The following is a 19,507-nucleotide window of genomic DNA, read 5'->3' on the forward strand; positions in this document are numbered from 1 at the left end:
CCTAAATGGTCCACATGGTAAATCTGGTGCAAAGTTGTTCACTATAAGGTCATTGTAAGTGATGACTCTTTGTGCCTGGAGGAAAAGAGATTTAACCTTGCCATATGGAAAGGCTTCTTTACACTTAGAGCATATGGGTGTGACTTGAGATTGCAAGTGGTGCAAATATCTCATTGAAGATATATATCCAAAGAAGATTTTTTTTGTGGGTGTATGGGACTTTTAAGGCCCCAAGACAAACACATATAGAGTACTGCACAAAAGTTTTAGGCAGATGTGAAGAAATTCTGTATAAGAATGCTTTCAAAAATGTATATTTTAATTGTTGATTTGTGTCATTTCACAAAATGCAAGTGAGTAGAAGGAAGAAGAATATAAATCAAATCAATATTTGGAGTGGCTTCCCTTTGGCTTCAAACCAGCATCAGTTCTTACACGTGCACAAAGTCAGGCATTAGAATTTCTGGCGTATACTTTACCAGTTATATCAAGCAGGTGTAGGTTGAAACACAGTCATTAACATCTTCAATACAAGGCATTTATACACCCTTCCTTTCCAGACCAATTTTTAGCTTTCAGCGCTCTCACGCTTTGAATGCCAATTACTCAGTCATGCAACACTGTACCCAAACAACATTTTTATCATTTTTTTTTCATACAAATGGAGCTTTCTTTTGGTGGTATTTAATCACCACTGGGTTTTTTATTTTTTGCGACATAAGTGAAAAAAGAGCGAACATTTAAAAAAAAAATGATAAAGTTTTGCAAATAAGTCATTTTTGTTCTTAAATTTGGGCCAAAATTTATACTGCTACATCTCTTTGGTAAAAATAACCCAAATTCGTGGATATTATTTAGTCTCTTTGAAAGTTGTAGAGTCTACAAGCTACGGTGCAAATCATTGAAAATTTATCACATCTGATCACACCTGATGCACTGAAGGCCTATCTCATTTCTTGAGGCTCTGAAATGTCAGGAAAGTACAAATACCCCCAAAATTACCCCTTTTTGAAAAGTAGACAGTCCAAGGTATTTAGTAAGAGGCATGGTGAGTTTTTTGAAGTTGTAATTTTTTCCCACAATTCTTGGGAAAAAGAAGAATGTTTTTTTTGTTTTAGTTTTTTACAAAATTGTCATAATAACAAATAATAGCATGTATATAGCAAAAATTACACCCCAAAACACATTCTGCTACTCCTCCTGAGAATTTTCGATACCACATGTGTGAGACTTTTACACAGCCTGGCCATATACAGAGGTCCAACATGGAAGTAGTACCTTCAGGTGTTCTAGGAGCATAAATTACACATCTCATTTCGTTCCTACCTATCACACTTTTGAAGGTCCTGGAGCACTAGGACAATGGAATTACCCCCAAAATGACCCCATTTTGGAAAGAAAACACCTCAACGTGTATTCTATGAGGCATGGTCTGCAAATAGGTACTCGGGTACTCTGACGGGCTGGTGACAGGTACTCCGTTACTCCGACGGGCTGGTGACAGGTACTCTGTTACTCCGACGGGCTGGTGACAGGTACTCCGTTACTCTGCGGGCTGGTGACAGGTACTCGGGTACTCCGATGGGCTGGTGACAGGTACTTGGGTACTCCGATGGACTGTGACAGGTATTTGGGTACTCAGATGAACTGTGACAGGTACTCAGATAGACTGTGACAGGTACTCAGGTACTCAGATGGGCTGTGACAGGTACTCAGATACTCGGGTACTTAGATGGGCTGACAGGTACTCAGGTACTCGGGTACTCAGATGGGCTGACAGGTACTTGGGTACTCAGATGGGCTGTGACAGGTACTCAGGTACTCGGGTACTCAGATGGGCTGGGACAGGTACTTGGGTACTCAGATGGGCTGGGACAAGTACTCGGGGTACTCAGATGGGCTGGGACAGGTACTCGGGTACTCAGATGGGCTGTGATGGGTGATGACAGGTACTTTGATGGGTGATGACAGGTACTTTGATAGCTGGTGACAGGTCCTCTTTATTGGGGGGGTAATCAGTGTGTTGGTGTACACTAGGTGGTAACGAGATGTGTGTGAGGAGGAGAACCCAGTAACATCTCGTTACAGTGGTTTGTTTACATTCTGTGACCAGCTGTGATTGGACACAGCCGATCACGTGGTAAAGAGACAATTTCATTGGCTCTTTACTACGATCGGGGTTGGGCTGTGTCTGGGTGACAAGCCACATCCCCTAACGCAGCTCTGCATGCGCCCTAGGCGCGTGCATGGGGGCCATGAATGTGCACAGTACATGTGACCGGCTGTGATTGGACACGGCCGGTCACGTGTATCGGGGGGGTGGATGGGGATGGCAATCACACATATCGGGGATGGGCTGTGTCCAAGGGACACACCTCATCCACGACCGCCTTGCTGCGGGCCCCCGGTTAACTGAAACAACTATGTAGGAAGCTGTTTTGCTTGTGCCTACTTAACAAGGTTACTTTGTGGTATAAGCAAGGAAGCTGAGACCTCTGCAGTGTGTAAATGTGCTTTTACTATACAAAGATGCTGTACATACAAAACTATTATAATATTTGGAATACAATACAGATATCTATAACAAGCAAAAATAAACAGCCTATGGTCTGTAACAGTAGAAATACGCTTAAAAGTTACTTAGCTCCAGCTACTGTTTTCATGATCTCCGTTGCTCCTGGAGATCAGGCATCTTCTTATTCGCTGATTACAGATTTGAGTGTTCTTCAGTGTTAATCTATGTTGAGTGTCTTCCACTATCAGTCTCTACTGCTCCTTTTATTTGGGCTTTTGTTTACCAGTTTATTGACAATGGTTACAAAACAACTAAACTTCCAACTGACAACAGATCCCATTGTTACCAAGGCATTCATTTGAAAAACATTCTCAGAAAAATCTGATCTCTGTTAGAATAGCAATCAGACTAGTTTTTATCACAGTCTTATAGAAAAATTGTATATTTTATATCAAACGCAACACATTCCGCCCTTGATTTTTCTCTCAGCCACACAAAAAAACCTCTTCATTACTAAGAACCCATTCTACAAATTAATTTCTTTGAATGCAACCCCCTCCCATATTTATGTCACTTAGAAGGTGTTTCAGTCTTTGGCTAAAAGTTCATTGGAAAGTCCATTGTAAAGTTCTTTAGAAACAAGTCCAGGCTTGTAATACATCAAAGGCCTGGCTCTCCACAGCTCTTGCGGTCCATCATTCTGTCCATCGTGTAACCACTTTTCTCTCATCTTCCTATGGATAAAATCTGAGACAGCCTGTCAAAAATCAAAGACAGCATTTCTGCATTAGAAATACCATCTATCTCATCTTTAGGTACTCCTGCCTTTATTAGGTCCATCCACATTTCTTTCCTAGAAATACCTAGCCTGGTTTTCTCTTTACCTTCACCTCCTGTCTTTTCTGCCACATTCCCTTTCTTCTCTGTAAAAGTTATTTTCTACTTCTATTCTTCCGGTCTGGCCTTAACCTTATCTACTGCCCTGACAGGTTTTGTTTTAGTCTCCTCTAGCATCCCCAACTGGTTTAAAAGGGTAGTGGCTTCATGAATCTTGCTGTTCAACCCCAGGCCTCCCAAAAAGGACAATAATGAAGCCCTGAGATTAAATGGTGCAGACTTCATCAGCTTAGAGCGCAGAGCAGACATAAAGGATTCCATATCTGGACCCATCTATTCTGGAAATTTATTTCATCCGGTTATACAACCCATCTTGTGAAACCTGGAAATACCCTCTCCTATTAGTCTCCAGGAGTAGGTATTTTCCCGGTCAGTAGGACTAACAGTGAAAAATTCACACTAAATCTTGGGCTTTTCGCACTGCCTGACTCAATTGTGTATCATGTGTTAACACTCCCATAGCCACTGCTTCCTTACCTGACAAAACAACACTGTCCGCTCCTTCATCCCACAAGCGTAGTAGCCAACTCAATAGGGGCTCCCCAGACCTTTGTTTGTATTGTTTTGCCAGCTCATGGAGTTCAGTTTGTGTAAACTCCTGTACTTCCTCAAATTCAACATCTCTGGGGTTGCAATAATGCACCTCCCCATCTGCCATGTCCTCTCTATAATGTTGCCATTTCCTATGCTTAGTAATGAGAGGTCTGGCATACTTTTTCTTTCCCACTAGCAGATTATCATCTGAAATATCAAACTCTATCACCTCATCCTCACTATCATTTGAGGAGAGCACATCCTCACAATCCCAGTTTTGGGATGTGACAATGGCACGTACCCTAGATTTACTAACAGGTTTATGGCCCTTCCTTTTCCTTAAGGCATGAATTGATTTGGTCATGATGGCTGCACACCGCTCTTGCAAATCATCAGCCTGATTAGCGGTTGAACGTACACACTCTGAAGCAACTGCTAGCTGGTCTTTTAATACCTTAACTTCTGCCTCTGTCTTCTCCCTTCTATGTGATTCAGTATAAACAGCATGAAGGAAGTACCAACTCACTGTGGACACTGTCCTCTCCTCTTTTTTACTTAGATCCAACCCCTGAAGGCTAAAATCTACAAAATGTTCTGAGATTTTATCACCCCAAGTCATATTCAAGGGAGAAGCATACTTCACAAATTCTTTAGCAAGAGGCTCCCACTCATTGTCTCTGGCCCAGATAGGTAATCTGCACACTTTCTTCTGGCCACCAGAACCCTCTGCAGCCTTGCTTTTCCTAAACAGTTTACACAGCATTTTACCTAGCACAAGCTACACGACATACCACTCCACAGAAAAAAACAGGTCTGCTTCAGTTGAATTATAGCATAGACATGGCACAAGCCCCCAAACTGTTTTGCTTGCGTCTATCTAACAAGGTTACTTTGTGGTATAAACAAGGAAGCTGAGACCTCTGCAGTGAGTAAATGTGCTTTTACTATGCAGAGATGCTCTACATACAAACTATTATAATATTAGGAATAAAATACAGATACCTATAACAAGCAAAATGCCTAGCAAATAAACAGCCTATGGTCTGTAACAGTAGAAATACACTTACAAGTTACTTAGCTCCAGTTACTGTGTTCATGATCTTCGTTGCTCCTGTAGATCGGGCACCTTCTTGTTCTCTGATTACAGATTTGAGTGTCCTTCAGTGGTAATCCATGTTGAGTGGCTTCCACTATCAGTCTCTACTGCTCCTTTTATTTGGGCTTTTGTTTATCAGTTTGTTGACAATGGTTACAAAACAATCAAACTTCCAACTGTCAACAGGTTCCATTGTTACCAAGGCATTCGTTTGAGAAACATCTTCAGACAAATCTGATCTCTGTTAGAATAGCAATCAGTTTTTATCACAGCCTTATAGAAATTTTTTATATTTCATATCAAATGCACCACAGAGGCTTAATACTGGGTGAGGAACAGCCAAACTCTGCTACTTGGGTGAGGTTGTGGAAGACAGTTTCATGTCACAGGTCATACACTATAGCAAGACTGAGAACAGCAACAAGACACAAGGTAGATTTCAAAGCACTGGGGTTTTAAAATATGCTAGTTAAGCTCTTTTGAAGAAGCACAAAGAAACAGGTAATGTTGAGGACCATAGGTGCAACAGTCAGCCAAGAAAACCTTATGTAGCAGATGAAAGTCACATCATGCTTACTTCCCTTTGACATCGAAAAATGTCCAGCAGTGCCATCAGCAGAGAGCTGGTGGAAACCAGTGGGACCTAGCTACATCCTTCTACTGTCTGGAAAAGTCGGTCCAGGTGTGCTCTTCAGGCAAGAATTGGGGCCAAAAAGCCATACTTCAACATGGAAACAAGGCTAAGTGACTCAACTATGCATACAAACATAGGAACTGGGGTGCAGAAATTTGCAACAGGTACTCTTTGCTGATGAGTCAAAATTTGAAATATTTGGCTGTAGTAGGAAGCAGTTTGTTCACCAAAGGGCTGGAGAGCTGTACATTAATGAGTGTCTACAGGCAACAGTGAAGAATGGTGGAGATTCCTTGCAAGTTTGGGGCTGCATTTCTGTAAATGGAGTTGGAGATTTGGTCAGGATCAATGGTGTCCACAATGGCGAGAAATACGGGCAGTTACTTGTCCATCATGATGTACCATCAGAGAAGTGTGTGATTGTTAATTTTGCAGCAGGACAATGACCCCAAACATACAGCCAATGCCATTAATAACTATCTTCAATGTAAAGAAGAACAAGGAGTCCTGGAAGTGATGGTTTGGCCCCCTCAGAGTCCTGATCTCTACATCATTGAGTCTGTCTGGGATTACATGAAGTGATAGAAGGATTTGAGTTCCTTCAAAATCTGTGTCCCAGTGTACCTAGAAGAATTAATGGGATGGTCTCACCAAATATTTCATTATATTGGATTTCTCTTCTGTTCATTTACTTTCCATTTTGTTGACTGATCAAAATAAACTATTAGCAACTTTTCCCACACCTGCTTAAAACTTTTGCACAGCAGTGTATATAATAAAAAACTAATTTTATTGTAACAACATTAAAACAAATAGGTCAAAACTCTAATGTTACATGTTTCCTCTCGAAGCTGTTCATATACTGGTGCCAATATCATATCATGGTCAACTGGTGGTCGATAGACCTCAACAACAATGGAACATCGGTATCTTAATGTATATAACAACGAGTTTCAAGATTCCTCTTCTTCAGGGAAAAAATTTAACTTTCATATGAAAAATAGAATATATACAATTATGCATATTCAAAATAGAAAACGCATAACAAAAGATGTATAGTATCAGATATATGCTATTTAAACAAGTACAACATTGATGAGAGTTATAAGCAATCATCCTATGCCAAAATTTAAAAAAACGGCCCAGACAATGCACTCCAATGGTGGTCCGACCCCAAAGGGAAGGGGGGTGGGGAAGCTTGAAGAAATCTATAGGGTCAGCAGGGACAAAAATATAAAAAAACACTACACTAACCAAAGAAATATGTAGCGCTACCCCGCCAAGGAGCCGTTGTGCCTGGGTCTCCCACTGATTAATCCACAGCCAGTCACAAGGTATTTTCACAAAGCCAGGTGCACACACTCTTCCGCTCGTTTTATCCAATAACATGTCTAGGGGATGTATATTTTTACATTCTATTTGGAGAACTTGGATAGGAGAAGGGATTTAGTAGGATACTACAAATTAACTATTCATCGATGAGGACAACTTCTTAATAGCTGTCTCTCTGTTAGGCAGAGAAACCAAAAACTATATACACTCACTCTAGAACTCTAGGGTGCTACAAATATTTTCTATAAAGCTCAGAAGCCTATATTTAAAAATGTAGTAACCCAACTTCAAAACTACAGGAAAAAAAAAACATTTTTTAAATTTGCTAACAGAAAAAAAAATACAAACTAACCAAAAAAGTGTGTTTGACGGGCTCCATTCACAGGTCATCACACCCATGGAGGACTCCTTTTATATTCTACATTCAGAAAGGAATTGACTGGCAGATGTCTAGCAACCAAGACATTCCTGCCTCACCAGAAAAACAGTCCCGCCATACCACAAAAATATCTAGTGCAACCAATTGCCTTCAGAAGTCATCTAATTAGTAATAGAGTCCACCTGTGTGTAGTTTATTCTCAGTATAAATACAGTTGTTCTATGAAGCGCTCCGAGGTTTGTTAGAGAACCTTAGTGAACAAACAGCATCATGAATGCCAAGGAGCACACCAGACAGGTCATTGATAAAGTTGTGGGAAGCTTAAAGCAGGGTTAGGTTATAAAAAAAACATCCCAAGCTTTGAACATCTCACGGAGCACTGTTCAATCCATCATCTGAAAATGAGAGTTTGGCACAACTGCAAACCTACCAAGACATGGCCGTCCACCTAAATTGACAGCTGACAGGCCAGGCAAGGGGAGCATTCATCAGAGAAGCAGCCAAGAGGCCCATGGTAACTCTGGAGCAGCTGCAGAGATCCAAAGCTCAGGTGGGAGAATCTGTCCACAGGACAACTATTAGTGGGGCACTCCACAAATCTGACCTTTATGGAGGAGTGGCAAGAAGAAAGCCATTTTAGAAGAAAGTCATAAGAAGTCTCCTTTGCAGTTTGCAAGAGCCCATGTGGGGGACACAGCAAACACGTGGAAGAAGGTGCTCTGGTCAGATGAGACCAAAATTAAACTAGTTGGCCTAGAAGCAAAACGCTATGTATGGCAGAAAACTAACACTGCACATCACCCTGAACACACCATCCCCACCCTGAAACATGTTGGTGGCAAAATCATGTTGTGGGGATGCTTTTCTTCTGCAGGGACAGGGAAGCTGGTCAGAGTTGATGGGAAGATGGATGTAGCCAAATACAGGGCAATCTTAGAAAAAAACCTGTTAACCCTTGTACACACGGTCGGACATTCCGACGGAAAATGTCTGATCGGACCGTGTTGTCGGATAATCCGACTGTGTGTGGGCTCCATCGGACTGTTTCCGTCGGAATATCCAATGGACAAAGTTTTAGAGCTGGGCTCTAAAACTTTCCGACAACATGATCCAATCGGACTTTGTCCGATTGTGTGTAGAGAATTCCGATCAAACAAAGTGCCACACATGCTCAGATCCAATTCCTAGACCAAAGCTATTGGCTACTAGCCTGAACGTAGTCCCGTCGTAACAAAATAACGTCATCCCGTTACGTACGATCAGATTTTCCGACAAATTTGTCTGACCGTGTGTATGCAACACAAGTTTCGGACAAAATCCGTCGGACAAAATCTGACGGATTTTGTTGTCGGAATGTCCGACCGTGTGTACAAGGGCTAAGAGTCTGCAAAAGACTTGATACTAGGGCGGAGGTTCCCCTTCCAGCAGGACAACGACACTTAACATACAGCCAAAGCTACAATGAAATGGTTTAGATCCAAGTATATTTATGTGTTAGAGTAGCCCAGTCAAAGTCCAGGCCTAAATCCAATTGAGAATCTGGAGCAAGACTTGAAAATTTCTGTTCACAAACACTCTCCATTCAATCTGACAGAGCTTGAGATACTTTGCAAAGAAGAATGGGCAAAAATGTCACTCTCTAGATGTGCAAAGCTGGTAGAGACATACCCAAAAAAGACTTGCAGCTGTAATTGCAGCAAAAGATGGTTTTACAAATTATTGACTTATTGGGCACTGGATATAAATGCACACCATACTTTTCACATATTTCTAGAAAAAATTAAAAAACATTTTCCACCCACTTCACAATTATGTGCCAGTTTGTGTTGGTCTATCATTTAAAATCCCAATAAAATACATTTACGTTTTTGGTTGTAACATGACAAAATGTGGAAAATTTCAAGGGGTATGAATACATTTTCAAGGTATCAAGCTGGTAACAGCATACCCTCCTCTCAGGCAACTCTGGTATTTGCATGTGGCCTCCAGGAGAGGGTATATCCAGGAGAAGGGGAAAAGGATGATTTACAGTTCTCAGTGATTGGATCACGTGGGACTTCATTCACTTGGTGTATTATTAATAAATAATTTAGATTACTTTTTTTTTCGCTTATAGGAATCAACTATTTTGGATACTTCTGGTGGGCACTACACAGTTCTTACTGTGGGTAAAATAATTACTTAATCCCTTGCAGAAATAAAGGGTCTATCATTTTTATCATAGGTGTATTTTAAATGATAAGAGACAGAATATCAACCAAAAATCCAGAAATAACACATGAAACAAATGTTATAAATTGAGTTAAAGCTCAGTGAGTAAAATAAGTATTTGATTCCCAAGCAAAACATCACTTAGTACTTGGTGGAGAAACCCTTGTTGGCAAGCACAGAGATACGACATTTCTTGTAGTTGGTTACCAGGTGTGCACACATCTCAGGAGGGATTTTGGTCCACTCTACAGATCTTCTCTAAATCCTTGAGGTTTCTTGGCTGTTGCTTGGCAACTCAAAGTTTCAGCTTCCTCCATACATTTTCTATAGGATTAAGGTCTGGAGACTGGCTAGGCCACTCCATGACCTTCACGTGCTTCTTCTTGAGCCACTCCTTTGTTGCTTTGATGGTATTTTTTTGGTTCATTATCATGCTGGAAGACCCATCCATGACCCATCTTCAGTGTCCTGGCAGAGGGAAGAAGGTTCTCATCCAAGATTTTACAATATATGGCCCCGTCCTTTGGCTCCTCAATGTTGCAAAGTTGACCTGTACCTTTAGCAGAGAAACAGCCTCAAAGCATAATGTTTCCACCTCTATGCTTGACTGTAGGGATGGTGTTCTTCGGGTCATAGCCAGCATTTTTCTTCCTTCAAACACCAAAAGTTGAGTTAATGCCAAAGAACTAACTTTTGGTCTCATCTGACCACAGTGCTTTCTCCCAATCATTCTCTAAATCATTTAGCTGTTCATTAGCAAACTTCTGATGGGCCTGTACATGTGCCTTCTAGAGGAGGGGGATACGGGCCCTGCAGATCATTCACAAGCTCCTCCTGTGTAGTTCTAGGCTGATCCCTCAATTTTCTCTTGATCATCCTTCCCCTATGAGGCAAAATCTTGCATGGAGCTCCTGACCAAGGGCGATTGATGGTTATTTTCTATTTTTTCCATTCGTGAATAACCACTCCAACAATTGTCTCCTTCTCATCAAACTTCTTGCTGATGGTCTTGCAGCCCATACCAGCCTTATGCAGGTCTACAGTCTTCTCCCTGATGTCCTTTGACATCTGGATTTTGGGTTGATATTCTGTCTCTCTCATTTAAGATACATCTATGATAACAATTATTGAGCCTTCATTTCTTTGTAAGTGGGCAAACTTACAAAATATGCAGGGGATCAAATAATTATTTTCCTCACTGCATTTGTGAATTGTATGATGATTATATGATGCACATGATTTTTGATCAGATTATTGATGTTAATACACAATAGTTTTTGAGGGTAGCACTGCACCATTTTTGTTAATATTTAACAAAAGCAAACAGACTTTTTTCTTGCCTTTGGTATTTGCTACATTCAGATTTCAGCAGTTTTATGGGTTACAAGAAGAATCCGCCTTCCACATGTTCTCTACTAATAACCTTCTGTTTGAATGTTTAACTTATGTCTCCTGATTGCCTTCTGGCCCTTTGTTATTTTTGACATTCACTGCCATGTCATGTGTAGCTGCAATGTTTCTAATTACCCCAATACAGCCTTCCAGTATCACCGTCTGCAATTTAGCAATAACAATGATGGGCTCATGTTGCCTACAGGTATATGTATTGATCACTGAATAGTGCAGTTTGATTGATGAGTGACCCACTGACCTCTGTCCCTTTGGCTTGGAGTGACAATTGGGGACATGCAGGAAATGTTCAGGGAGGAAGGGTGACATCGACTCATACAAAGTACAATGAAAGGTAAAATTGAACCTGGATGTGAGAGGCTTTGAAGACTTGCAAGGTTTTGAATTTGCACATGAAGATCATTAAGTGCCACATATAAATGCTAACAATTATTTACCTTTACCTTGTTAGTGTTTTGTATTTTACCTGTTAAAAGCTTAGTGCACCCAAACAATTAGATATCAGTTTTGCACACAGGTGCATTAGATACCAATTAGTAGTGATGGCCGAACGGTTCGCCCGGCGGTCGTTTCGCGGCGAATTTCCGACATTCGCGGTCCGCACGTTCGAACGCCTTTTTCCGTCGTTCGCCGCGGCGGACTTACGTGTTTAATGTATACAAGAACTTTAACCTTTGGTGACACGTTTATCATGTGATACAGGACAGCCAATTGAGACATGACAGCACATGGACACTTGTACATTCCCCCTAACCTATAAATACACCCGATCCGGTGGCCATTTTACATTCTTTCTTCTGTTACGATAGGGACAGGTTCCTGTGTGGAGTAGGGAGAGATAAACCACTAGCTATTTGGTACACAAAAGTTCTTTTCAGGACTGGTATAGGTGTTAGGTGTTGATAGGTTTGCTGTGCTGCTGATTCTTGCAGCAGCCTGAGTGTCTTTTGTTAGTTTAGAGAAAGGGAAAGGACGGTGTATGCTACAGGGACAGCCAGATTAGTCTTTCATCATCATCATCATCATCATCATCATTAGCTGTTACTATCAAGGTCCACAAAAGAGCTGTTCCAGTAACCACTAATCGTTCTCTTTTTTTGCCAATTTGTATAGGGACAGGAAGGAAGCAGTGTTGTCAGGCAGTGAGGGTAATTTTAAAGACTTGCTGTTATTATTAGTTCCACAAAGGTTCTTTTCAGGACTGGTATCAGTGGTACAGTAATAGGCTTGTACATGTATAATATTCTTTCTTCCAAATATAGAAAGGATATTATACTTGACTGCTGCCCTTCTGCTGCAGTCTGCTAAACATTCACAACTCACTTGTTCCACAAAAGTTCTTATAAGGACTGGTAACTTGGTATAGGGTGCTACGGTACATAGGCTTGAGTGCGGTACAGTCTGCTGTTCTGTAAGGACCGCTATCGGTCCACAATAGATAGGGTTGACGTGCACCACTGCTGACCGCTGCCCTATACTGCAGCAGTCCTTCAGCGGTATAGGGACTGACGTACAGTCTGCTAATCACTAACACACAACCTGCTTGTTCCACAAAAGTTCTTATAAGGACTGGTAACTTGGTATAGGGTGCTACGGTACATAGGCTTGAGTGCGGTACAGTCTGCTGTTCTGTAAGGACCGCTATCGGTCCACAATAGATAGGGTTGACGTGCACCACTGCTGACCGCTGCCCTATACTGCAGCAGTCCTTCAGCGGTATAGGGACTGACGTACAGTCTGCTAAACACTAATACACAACCTGCTTGGTCCACAAAAGTTCTTATAAGGACTGGTAACTTGGTATAGGGTGCTACGGTACATAGGCTTGAGTGCGGTACAGTCTGCTGTTCTGTAAGGACCGCTATCGGTCCACAATAGATAGGGTTGACGTGCACCACTGCTGACCGCTCACCTATACTGCAGCAGTCCTTCAGCGGTATAGGGACTGACGTACAGTCTGCTAATCACTAACACACAACCTGCTTGTTCCACAAAAGTTCTTATAAGGACTGGTAACTTGGTATAGGGTGCTACGGTACATAGGCTTGAGTGCGGTACAGTCTGCTGTTCTGTAAGGACCGCTATCGGTCCACAATAGATAGGGTTGACGTGCACCACTGCTGACCGCTGCCCTATACTGCAGCAGTCCTTCAGCGGTATAGGGACTGACGTACAGTCTGCTAAACACTAATACACAACCTGCTTGGTCCACAAAAGTTCTTATAAGGACTGGTAACTTGGTATAGGGTGCTACGGTACATAGGCTTGAGTGCGGTACAGTCTGCTGTTCTGTAAGGACCGCTATAGGTCCACAATAGATAGGGTTGACGTGCACCACTGCTGACCGCTCACCTATACTGCAGCAGTCCTTCAGCGGTATAGGGACTGACGTACAGTCTGCTAATCACTAACACACAACCTGCTTGTTCCACAAAAGTTCTTATAAGGACTGGTAACTTGGTATAGGGTGCTACGGTACATAGGCTTGAGTGCGGTACAGTCTGCTGTTCTGTAAGGACCGCTATCGGTCCACAATAGATAGGGTTGACGTGCACCACTGCTGACCGCTGCCCTATACTGCAGCAGTCCTTCAGCGGTATAGGGACTGACGTACAGTCTGCTAAACACTAATACACAACCTGCTTGGTCCACAAAAGTTCTTATAAGGACTGGTAACTTGGTATAGGGTGCTACGGTACATAGGCTTGAGTGCGGTACAGTCTGCTGTTCTGTAAGGACCGCTATCGGTCCACAATAGATAGGGTTGACGTGCACCACTGCTGACCGCTCACCTATACTGCAGCAGTCCTTCAGCGGTATAGGGACTGACGTACAGTCTGCTAATCACTAACACACAACCTGCTTGTTCCACAAAAGTTCTTATAAGGACTGGTAACTTGGTATAGGGTGCTACGGTACATAGGCTTGAGTGCGGTACAGTCTGCTGTTCTGTAAGGACCGCTATCGGTCCACAATAGATAGGGTTGACGTGCACCACTGCTGACCGCTGCCCTATACTGCAGCAGTCCTTCAGCGGTATAGGGACTGACGTACAGTCTGCTAAACACTAATACACAACCTGCTTGGTCCACAAAAGTTCTTATAAGGACTGGTAACTTGGTATAGGGTGCTACGGTACATAGGCTTGAGTGCGGTACAGTCTGCTGTTCTGTAAGGACCGCTATCGGTCCACAATAGATAGGGTTGACGTGCACCACTGCTGACCGCTGCCCTATACTGCAGCAGTCCTTCAGCGGTATAGGGACTGACGTACAGTCTGCTAAACACTAATACACAACCTGCTTGGTCCACAAAAGTTCTTATAAGGACTGGTAACTTGGTATAGGGTGCTACGGTACATAGGCTTGAGTGCGGTACAGTCTGCTGTTCTGTAAGGACCGCTATCGGTCCACAATAGATAGGGTTGACGTGCACCACTGCTGACCGCTGCCCTATACTGCAGCAGTCCTTCATCGGTATAGGGACTAAGAGTTTTGTCACAGGGTCATTTAAAAAATGACAGGCAGAGGAAGAGGCAGGCCCTTCCGCAGGGGTGGTAGGGGTAGGGCAGGAGCAACAGGCTTGAGCCAAAGTGGGAAGTTGCAGAAGGTGCGTTCAATTACTTTAAAGGATGCACCAGACTTGGTTGAGTGGCTCGCTCAGCCTTACTCTTCTGCACCCTCCTCATCCTCTCGATCTGCACCCTCTTCTTCACTCTCTGCTATGTGCACCCCCAAAGACACTACCACCAACAACACGACCACCACCACCACCACCACATACCTTCCGCTTGAGTCACTGGAATTATTTTCCGATCCATATCAAGAGGACATTTCTGATGCGCAGCCACTCTTGGTATTGGATCAGGAAGAGGAGGTAGCAACAAGCGCTACTCAGCAGTCTGACGCCAGTACCCAGATCAGCCCAAGGAGGAGGTTGGTCCCCGGTGTTGCTGCCTACTCCGAGATCTCTACTTATAGCGGTGGGGAAGGTGACGTTGATGATGACGTGTCTAGTGATGTCACGTGGGTGCCCACAAGAGAGGAAGAGGAGGGGAGTTCAGAGGGAGATATGGACCAGCAGATAGGGAGGAGAAGCAGCAATGACTTACATTGCACAGCAGGGACAAAGCAGACTGCAAATGTATCAGGAGCGAGTCATCGACCATGTACGGTCACATCTGGCGCTCCCAGGACACCGGCACATGGCTCCGCAGTGTGGGCTTTTTTTAACGTGTCCGCTGCTGACAATAGCGTTGCCATCTGCAATCTTTGCAGTCAACGCGTTAGTCGCGGTAAGCCCAATACTCACCTAGGGACGACCGCCTTAAGAAGGCACATGAGCAGCCATCACCGAGCCCAGTGGGAGCAACGGAACACACAAAGCCACACTGCAGGCTCTCACCGTCCAGCCTCGTCTTCTACTTCTCCTTCTCCTCTCTCCTCACAATTGTCCTCCACTCCACCTTCCATCACGCCAAGCTCACATTTTTCTGCAAAAAGGCAGGCTTCCGTGGGCCTAATGTTTGAGCGTAAAAAAATGATGACGCCGGATAACCCTCTTGCCCAACGGTTGGCGGCTGGCTTGTCAGAACTCATAGCCCGCCAACTACTGCCATATAAACTGGTGGACTCGGAGGCCTTTCGCAAATTTGTGGCCATTGGAACACCACAATGGAAGGTCCCAGGAAGGAAGTATTTCTCAGAGAAGGGCATCCCAGAGCTATATGGCCATGTTCAGCGGCAAGTGAATGTATCTCTGGCACACAGTGTCGGTGCCAAGATACATCTGACCACAGACACGTGGTCTAGCAAACACGGGCAGGGAAGGTATATCAGTTTTACTGCCCACTGGGTGAACCTTCTGACGGCCGTCAAGCATGTAACCCGTGGCACCCGTGTAGATTTGGTTTTACCGCCACGGATTGCATGCAGGCCTGACTCTTCTTCTCCTCCTCCTACTCCATCCTCCTCCCTCTCCTCCTCAGCTGCCTCCTCCTTTTCCGCTGCTAGCGTCTCTTCCACTGCACCGCCCAAGCTCCCCAGAACCTATTCCACATGCCAGGTGAGACGTTGCCATGCCGTGCTGCGTCTGTTGTGCCTGGAAGCAAAGAGCCACACTGGCCCGGCACTCCTTTCAGCTTTGCGTTCACAGGCAGATGAGTGGCTAACACCGCTCAATTTGACAGTTGGTAAAGTGGTGTGTGACAACGGTGCCAATCTGCTTAGCGCATTGAAACAGGGCAAAATCACGCACGTGCCGTGCATGGCACACGTCTTAAACTTGGTCGTGCAGCGATTCCTTGTCAAATACCCTGGGGTCCAGGACATCTTGCGGCAGGCAAGGAAAATCTCGGCCCATTTCAGAAGATCTTACACGGCCATGGCTCGCCTTGCTGACATTCAGCGGCGACACCATCTGCCGGTCAGACGTCTTATTTGCGATTGCCCGACGCGATGGAACTCAACCTTCTATATGCTTGATAGGCTGCTCCAGCAGAAACGTGCAGTTAACGTCTACCTGTATGAACTCTGCGAAAGAAACGGTTCTGGGGAGCTGGGTTTTTTTTCACCGCGCCAGTGGCTGCTCATGCGCGACACATGCAGACTTCTGCGGCCATTTGAGGAGATCACCAAACTGGTCAGTCGCAGCCATGGCGCCATCAGTGACATGGTACCTTATGCCTTCTTTCTGGAGCGTGCATTGCGTCGTGTCATTGATCAGGCTGTGGAGGAGCAGGAGCGGGAAGATGAGGAAGTCGCAATGCTGGATGAATTCCCAGGGGGGGCTACTCTATCTGAGACAAGTCAACAACAGGAGTCTGATGAGGAGTCAGAGGAGGATGGTGCCGGGGCGGATGAGCAGGAGCAAGAAGAGCATGCTTTAAACCTTTCTGGGATCCCTGTTGTGCGAGGATGGGGAGAGGAGAATGAAGAGGACGACATTATCCTGGATGATGAGCAGGAGCCAGGCCACCACACCGCTTCCACTTTAGTGCAAATGGGGGCCTTCATGCTCCAGTGTTTTAATAGGGACCCCCGTATAAAAAGCATGAGGGTCAAGGACCAGTACTGGGTGGCAACGTACTTAGACCCCCCGGTACAAACACAAAATGGCGGAAATGTTACCGCCGTCGCAGAGGGCTGTCAGAATGCAGCACTTCCAGGCCTTGCTTCGAGAAATGCTGCATTCTGCTTTTGCGTGCGCTGGCAGAGGAGCAATTCCCACTCCCAGAGAAGGATTTGCGGGTACCAATCCAACAGCGCCTGCAAGAAGAGGCCGGTTTGAAGATGTGTTGGTGACTTCGGATATGAGGTCATTCTTTCAGCCGACCCATCGACAGGTGTCATCCGGATCCAGCATCAGGGAACGCCTAGACCGTCAGGTGTCCGACTACATTGGGTTAACGGCCGATGTGGACGCTCTGAGGAGTGATGAACCCCTAGACTACTGGGTGGGCAGGCTTGACCTCTGGCCAGAGCTTGCCCAATTTGCAATCGAACTGTTGGCTTGCCCCTCATCCAGTGTCCTGTCCGAAAGGACGTTCAGCGCAGCAGGGGGGATTGTGACCGATAAGCGTACTCGCCTAGCTCACCACAGTGTTAACTACCTCACATTTCTAAAAATGAATGAGGCATGGATCTCGGAGGAATTCAACACATGTGACCAGTAGACCATGTATATGTCTATAAACTATTTTTTTAATCAAGCACACAGACCTTCTTAATTCATTTGGCTCACTTCCTTGACCCAAAAAAGCACACCGTACTATATGCCCCTACCCTCCTCTTTGAAGAGGTTGAGCGGTGTCATATTTCTACTGGGGCTGCTTATGATATCCCTGTGCTGTGCTGACTTCCTCCTGGGGGTTCTTATTATGAAGGGATCACACTATCCCTGTGCTGTGCTGACTTCCTCCTGGGGGTTCTTATTATGAGGGGATCACACCATCCCTGTGCTGTGCTGACTTCCTCCTGGGGCTGCTTACGGTGCTGCTGTCAGTGCTGTATGTCACGGTGCTGCTGTCAGCGCTGTATGTCACGGTGCTGCTGTCAGCGCTGTATGTCACGGTGCTGCTGTCAGCGCTGTATGTCACGGTGCTGCTGTCAGCGCTGTATGTCACGGTGCTGCTGTCAGCGCTGTATGTCACGGTGCTGCTGTCAGCGCTGTATGTCACGGTGCTGCTGTCAGCGCTGTATGTCACGGTGCTGCTGTCAGCGCTGTATGTCACGGTGCTGCTGTCAGCGCTGTATGTCACGGTGCTGCTGTCAGCGCTGTATGTCACGGTGCTGCTGTCAGCGCTGTATGTCACGGTGCTGCTGTCAGCGCTGTATGTCACGGTGCTGCTGTCAGCGCTGTATGTCACGGTGCTGCTGTCAGTGCTCTGTATTACGGTGCTGCTGTCAGATGCCTCTATCACGGTGCATGTGTCATTCCGGTATGTCACGCTGCTGGTGATCATCTCCTGCACCCTCTTCTTTGCCTACCCTGGTCCCTGACCTTCCCTCTCCTCCATTGCCTTCATTAGCTCCATAGTCCTGAATTGTTAGAACAATTTCCCAAATAAAATAAAAATGCTTGTAGTTATCGATCCCAAATTCACCTCATACATGTATTATGTCATTGTCCAGATGGTGGGACTACGTTTTACCCCCTAATAATTACCACGTGGCCGCAAATTCGACATGAAGGTTTGCAAAGTTCGCCTCCCATTGAAGTCAATGGGGCCCGCGGCGAACGTTCGGTTTCGCGAACGTTTGGGTCCGTTCGCATTTCGCGTTCGCGAAACGTCCCGTCGGAAGTTCGTCCATCACTACCAATTAGTTTCTTGGAGTGACAATATTCAGGCAAAGGTCTTGATGATGGGAACTAAAACATATGTTCATTCTCAAAATTGCTGTTCTTCTGTCACTTTCTAAACTAACATTGAAGTCAAATCAGCTGCATAATTTCACTGTTTTTCTAACCTACAATATAATGCAAAAGTAAGCTGTTGCTTTATAAAGCTTACCACAATGTGGTATGCCACAGCTAAATTCTCAAATTGAAATCCTACATAGGGAGGAAGTTCCAGTTTGACGCTGCCATGGGTTCGAGGTGAATCCTGTGGTTTTGAAAATAATTGTTGTGTAGACTTGTACAGAAGAATATTTTTTAAATCATAATGCATTTCATGGCCTTTGAGCTATATGTAGCAGGCTTAGAAGGGCCAATAAGGCAGCTTTTGGGTAGGTCAGCTTTCTCACTAGAAAGGGGGCAGAGAACAGCCATAATATACAGTGTGTGTATTAGAAAATGCTATAGGAAAAGGACAGGGAAAGCTGGTCAAACTGCATGGGGAGGGTTTGATAAGAAACTGTACTTTAATTGTGATTGCTAACTCTTAGGGCTATCAACCTCTTTGCTGCCTTTTTGTTCCTATTTTTTTGGGGCCTCGTAGTCTATATATTTTGGTTGATATAGTCATATATAGTCAGCGCCAATTTAAGTTCCCTCCAC

This window comes from Lithobates pipiens, unplaced genomic scaffold, assembly GCF_037356315.1.
Source record: "Lithobates pipiens isolate NorthernLeopardFrog02 unplaced genomic scaffold, aLitPip1_a1.2 Scaffold_16, whole genome shotgun sequence".
Classification (NCBI taxonomy): domain Eukaryota; kingdom Metazoa; phylum Chordata; class Amphibia; order Anura; family Ranidae; genus Lithobates; species Lithobates pipiens.